The sequence below is a fragment of the Etheostoma spectabile genome, chromosome 11 (genome assembly GCF_008692095.1).
Source record: "Etheostoma spectabile isolate EspeVRDwgs_2016 chromosome 11, UIUC_Espe_1.0, whole genome shotgun sequence".
In the NCBI taxonomy this organism is placed as follows: domain Eukaryota; kingdom Metazoa; phylum Chordata; class Actinopteri; order Perciformes; family Percidae; genus Etheostoma; species Etheostoma spectabile.
The window spans coordinates 23261839-23268057 of record NC_045743.1 but is presented as its reverse complement, the minus strand read 5'-3'; the positions used below and the strand labels follow the sequence as shown (position 1 = coordinate 23268057).

Below are 6219 nucleotides of genomic sequence, written 5' to 3'. Positions count from 1 at the left end.
GAAGAGTAACTATGAGTTTAACTGCTTTTCTAAACCAGGGGTAAAACAAGGCATAGATTACAGGGTTTAGACAAGAGTTTATAGAAATAAAACATTAGGACAATAAAGGATGCATATGAAGCATTGACCAATCTGTCACCTGCAAGAGAGACACAGTAATATGGGCAGAAACATATGTAGGAACACAACTACCAGAACACCAAGAGTCCTGCTGCCTTTCAGCTCTGATCTCTTTGCCTTTGGAGTCCCTGACAGCTGGAGTGACGCTGTAATGTGAGAGCGCATGGCACAGCCTGAGACACAGCCACGGCAAATACCTCAGATACGAGCTACGATTATGTAACTTGAACACTAAGATCAAAACAAGGCATACAATCCCTGGATATAGCCAACCACCAACACCATTCTCGTAACAGGAGTGTACTGTACCAGCAGGATGTTTTTTTGAGGATTTCTCCCGGCATCAGCACGAGGCCCACTAGAAGGTCTGAGACAGCCAGAGAGAGGAGGAGGATGTTGGTGGGTGTGTGGAGCTGCCTGGAAGGAAAGAGATTATTATCTATCCTCATATCTGACAAAAACATTTTATTTTTCTGATCTGCAATACCAACAGGCCATTATTATAGTAAAACAAGCACAGGTGTTACAGTGCTAACAACATAATCTATGGCTCCCTTAAGTGTCCCACTAAACCCTGTCACTAGGACAAGCCAGCCAGCATGCATTATGCCAGGACCCAGAAACAGTGTTAATACATTTAACATCAATAGCTGGGACAAGGATCTCTGCCTGAAGTGGGAGACTGAGATAATGACGAGCAGGGTGAGAGCTACAGTGAGCAGAGAGATGGAGGAAAGTAAAATGTGAATGAGCATCACTTCAAACAAAGGAGGTGTCAGCTTCCTGCAGGAGGTGTTGAAGAGTTGTGGAAAGCAGAGCTCTGCTCCGTCCTGTGTCTCTGTCATCAGTGGGAGGATGATAGAGACCTCAGCTGTCTGCTTCAAACTGATTTATCTCTTTCTAACCTTGTCTCCATCCCTCCCTTTCTCCCTGTAAGTCTCTGTTGGATAACAATGGCCTTCCTTCCTTGCTCTACAATTAGTTTCAAGCTTTGCAAACCCATAGCCCCTAAAGTCTTCAAACCCTTTCTAATAATTGCCCCATGTTTTGTCTTTTAGACCCCATTATTATTTTTGCCATGCAGTAATTACAGTGCGGCTAGAAACTTTGGGAACCCCAGGTAAAAATGTGGACATTTTAAACGAATGTCTAATCTGTCATTTGATGCCCTTTGGAGATTTTTACATTTTTTCTTGGCTTCTTCATGCACATAAATACAAATCTTTACCTGGGGTGCCCAAACTTTAGAACCCCACTGTAAACAGCAGACCACTACTGTGGAACAGATTGTGCAGTGTTGTAAATCATCATATATCATGTATGCGCAAACATCTTGCACATGCGTAGGACGGATCGTGTACTGACAAGCGCTATATAAATACATGAAATTGTTATTTTTATTAGAGCTGTGAAAATGAACAAAAACACTATAAAGTTTGGGCCTTAAAATCAAAATACCAGTGAGTTAAAAACACTCTCTAGATATAAGAGGAGCTGCAGAGTCGGGAGATAATTCTCTGTGGATTTGGGACTGGCAACAACCCCTCTCACATTACACATGCTGATTGAATCCCTTTTTATTTAAAAAAAAAAAATTCTAATTGATTAAATTATTGAATTATCAGATACAATATCAACTGAAAAAACAGTCCTGCTTGTTTGTCTTCACACCTCTGATTGCAGACACCTCATTGGTTGAGATGTCATCAGGTGTGAACAAACTTCCTGTCCAGAGGGGTTCAGCACACCGCCTTTAGGAGCCACTAATAGGCTGAAAGACATTGTTCACAGAGAGGCAGATTAAATTTCCCAGGACCTGACGGTTTGTGTCTGACGATGGCCACTGTACACAACAAAGTAAATGGTCATTTAGCCCATCACACACTGATATAGTTACTCTGGATGGCATCACCCTGGCCTCCAGCACCACTGTGAAGAATCTTGGAGTCATCTTTGATCAGGACATGTCCTTTAATTCCCACTTAAAGCAAATTTCAAGGATCGCCTTTTTTCACCTACGTAATATTGCAAAAATCAGGAATATCCTTTCTAAAAATGATGCAGAAAACATAGTCCATGCATTTGTTACTTCTAGGTGGGTTACTGCAATTCTTTGTATCAGGCTGCTCGGAAAAGTCCAAAGGAATTTCAGCTGATCCAGAATGCTGCGGCACGTGTTCTGACGGGAACCAGGAAAAGAGATCACGTTCTCTCTGTTAGCTTCTCTGCATTGGCTTCCTGTAAAATTTAGAATAGAATTAAAATCCTTCTTCTCACCTACAAAGCTCTTCATGGTCAGGCTCATCTTATCTTATCGTTATAAAGAGCTCATAGTACCTTCAAACCCTGCGACAGCACTACGCTCCCAGTACAGGGTTACTGGTGGTTCCTAGAGTCTTAAAAGTAGAAACGGGAGCCAGAGCGTTCAGCTATCAGGCTCTTCTCCTGTGGAACCAGGTTCCAGTTTGGTCCGGGAGGCAGACAACCGTCCCACAATTTAAGAGTAGGCTAAGACTTTCCTTTTTGATAGTATAGTTAGGGCATAGAATCGAATATTGTTAGGAAGTAGTAGTTAGTCACATAGTTTTCAGATTTATCTATCATATCAAGAATATAATTAAAACTAAAGGAGGGATTGGCATACAGCCCGATCCGGTTGGGGAGAGTTCTAGCGACCGGGGTGGAGTCTCTTACTTTGTCTCTCTTGATTTTGCTGTAATAATAGTTTTAGACAGGGGACTTATTTTGATACACTAGTTAGGGCATAGAGGATCGAATATTGTTAGGGAGTAGTAGTTAGTCACATAGTTTTCAGATTTATCTACATATATCAGAATTATAAAAACTAAGGAGACTTGGCACACAGCCCGATCGTTGGGGAAGTTCTAGCCCGACGGGCTGGAGGCTCTCTTTACTTGTCTCTCTTGGTTTGTTGTAATAATAGTTTTAGACAGCTGGGGACTTATTTGATACACTGAGCTTCTCTCCTCTATTTTCCATCTTTTCATTATGTGCTCCCATGTCCCAGAAATGCGTGTTACAAACTAGTTCTGGGAGTCATTCCCCGGAGTCCTTATGTCTTTTTTTCCCCAGATGTTCCCTTGGATCAGAGAGGCTCCAAAATCAGGGTAGCAGCTGTGCCTTGGTCCGCTCCAGTTTCGTGATGCCATGTTCAACTGCTACACTGCATGCCCTGCTACGTCCTGCTACTCCTGCTCGTCCTGCTGTGCCTTGTAATGCGCACAGCGTCCTGCTATGCCATGAACTACTACAAAGAACTGCTACAACTACAAATTTTTCTATTTTGTTATGCCACTCTCATTCTAACCCCAACGCGCCCGTCAGGACCACCGCTACCAAGAGCCGGTTGACCGCAGGTTTCTGCCTAAGGAAAGTTTTTCCCGCCACTGTCGCACTGTTGCTGTCTGGAGGAAACTACTATGAACTGTTGGGTCCTTGTAAATTCTGGAGTGCTGGGTCTATCGTAAGTGTCTAGAGAAATCTATGAATGATAGATAAATAAAAATGAATTGATGAATTGAATCATAGGGACAGGTTTTGTACGACATTACATCCCTCGTTGCCTCGTGTTTTAGTCTGAGTTCTCCCCTTTGTCTGGTGTCAGTTTGTTGTTGCATTGTGAGTTTCTAGTGTTCAGTACATACATTTGTGCTGATAGATTTCTGCGTATTTACTTGAAAAAGAAATAGAAAGTATAGCTGCAAAGGTTAGAGTTGTGGTCAATTACTTACTAGCCCTTTGTAAAGTGTTCTGCATTATGGTGACCATGTTTTTTTTATGACCAATCTTTAACCTGGGACGAACTCAACCCCCCTTCAGGGTTTGAACGCTAAGAACCCAACTGTCACATTAAATAAATGCGTGGAATGATTCTTAAAAGTCTGATATATGAGAGCTCCGGAGCTGATACATATCATACACACACTAGTTTTGCAACTACTTCTACTACTTCTGCACTCCTACTCTCCAACATCCCCATTTTCCCAGGAGACTCTGATTTTCATTGCCCTCTCCCGTTTCCTCCAGGTTCACAACTCAATAGTTTCTCTAGTTTATGTCAAATTGGCACAACTTTTTTCTTTGTCTTTCAACCTGTTTTGTCACCTTCACAGCGAGTTTAAGCCCTACGACTCTGAACGTTACTGTTTCCATCCAGACAACAATAATGCTAACCCAAATGTGTGTTGTGGCAAGCAGGGGACTGAAGGAGAGCCTAGTCTCTTCAGACAGAGGAGATAGAGATTACTGTATATCTTATCACAATTTTGCTAAATAGACTACATTTTTGGTCCTTTGATGAAGTGAAAAAAACATTTTCCATGGTAGCTGTTTTTTCAGTCAATAATCCCACTGGAACGTTTTGCTCTTTCATTTACTTTTGGGTGTACTATATATCTCAGCCACATTTGATATACCCTACCTACCCGAGGAAATTTCCAATAAATCCCTTAATGATAATTAGGGGCTGAGCAGCAAAGCTTTTTTTGATTTTAGCCACAGACACAATGTCACTGAGCACTTTGTACGGTGTATTCTACAAGACGTGAAGTTTCAAGAATGGGAATGCTTGTATTTTTAGGGACACCTTTGACACCTGTCTATGGACTAATTGTGTTGTTACTTTGCACCCGCTTTTAGATCATTAGAAAAAAATAATGTAAAGTGATTATCTTAAAATAAAAGAGATAGCGTCTGTTGCATAACATGCATTATGAACAAGTAACTAAGTGGTCTTGAAGAGGATTCTATTGTTCCGTCTCTCATTTGGACTCAGTTTTGACTAGTCCTGGTCTTGGACTTGACAAAGGACTACACCACTGTTCAGCTTCTCATCTCAACTGCTTTACTTCATTTCTATCATTAAAAATACAATTCAACAGTTCCATCTTCTGGCAAGTCAGCGGAGTTTTTCACGAATAACTGGGGAAGAGAAAAATAGCCTTTAACCCCCCCCCCAGTGGGACTGTCTGTTTGGGTCTCTTACACTGACCAATGTCCTGCAGCTTAGCAAACCTTAGAGACATGGTAAACAGATGTGTCTTTGTCTATCTGGATGATGCAGAGGTCCCTGGGTGTTTTTAACTCCTACAGAAAATATATTTAAAATTACATACCTGTTGCTGCTCTCTCACCCCCACCCCTACTTTTGTAAGCTTTTACTATCATTGTAGTTTTTTTAATGAAGTTTTAACCATGCCTTTGCCTCTTGTTGTTTTTGTCCAGTCCAAATTACGTCCCTTAGTCTGAAACATCAAAAAAAAGTTTGGCTGGGAAAATTAGAACATTAACACATACACCTAAACCTTGTCAGAAAAGTTATCAATGATTGCTTAAAAAAAAAAATTGCACAGTACTGATTCATGGTGACAATCATCGACATTAGAAGTTGATAAAGAGAGAGTAAAGTATCACGGCCTCGACACAGTGAAACCTGATCTACTGGCCCGAGGAGGGGGGTTGTTCTGTTGGACACTGGACTTCTGTGACATTTTCTTTTCCATGTCAGTCATCAGCTTGTTCTTCCCCTCTGTTTCAGCCAATCACCACCTCAGCAGAGGTAATCATATTTCAATTAATTATCAAAGTTTCATTTAATTTTACTTTCAGTAATAGCCAATCCTGTCTTTATCGAGAGGACCTGCAGTACCTCTTATAAGATAAGATTAACTGTAAATAAATAATGTATATAAATTTGTTTTGACTTTGGTCAATTAAAAATGGAAGTTATTATTATGTTAAAATGGAAAAATGGAATGTTAAAAATCCACTATGGAAGTAAGTAAGGGGTGATATACTGAATAATTTTCTGTTTTGATTCAGGAATACATGTTTATCACAGAAGATAAGGTAAGGCCATTGATTTTTAGGTAGAAAAAACGTAACTTATTCAATTTGACCCAAAGACCATACAATGGTTAAGAAAAAAGTCACATTTTAGTTTTGAGTTTCTTTGCAAACAAAACAAATGATTTTAAATATTGGCATGTGGGCTTGAGTGTGGAGGAGTTTGTGCCAAAGAAAGGTTTTTCAGACATTGACCCAGGAAATGGACGTTTGAATACTTCCTGGTTGTTTTGG

General features: G+C 40.6%; 1 long non-coding RNA gene across 1 annotated transcript; it reads right to left on the bottom strand.

The window, feature by feature from the left end:
• Nucleotides 1-547: 547 nt before the first annotated feature.
• On the bottom strand, nucleotides 548-5735 carry LOC116698220 (uncharacterized). Its single transcript, XR_004334163.1, has 3 exons — nucleotides 5620-5735; nucleotides 4960-4966; nucleotides 548-559 (listed from the first exon to the last, which is right to left on the bottom strand). It is a non-coding gene; the product is annotated as an uncharacterized LOC116698220 (long non-coding RNA).
• Nucleotides 5736-6219: the final 484 nt, after the last annotated feature.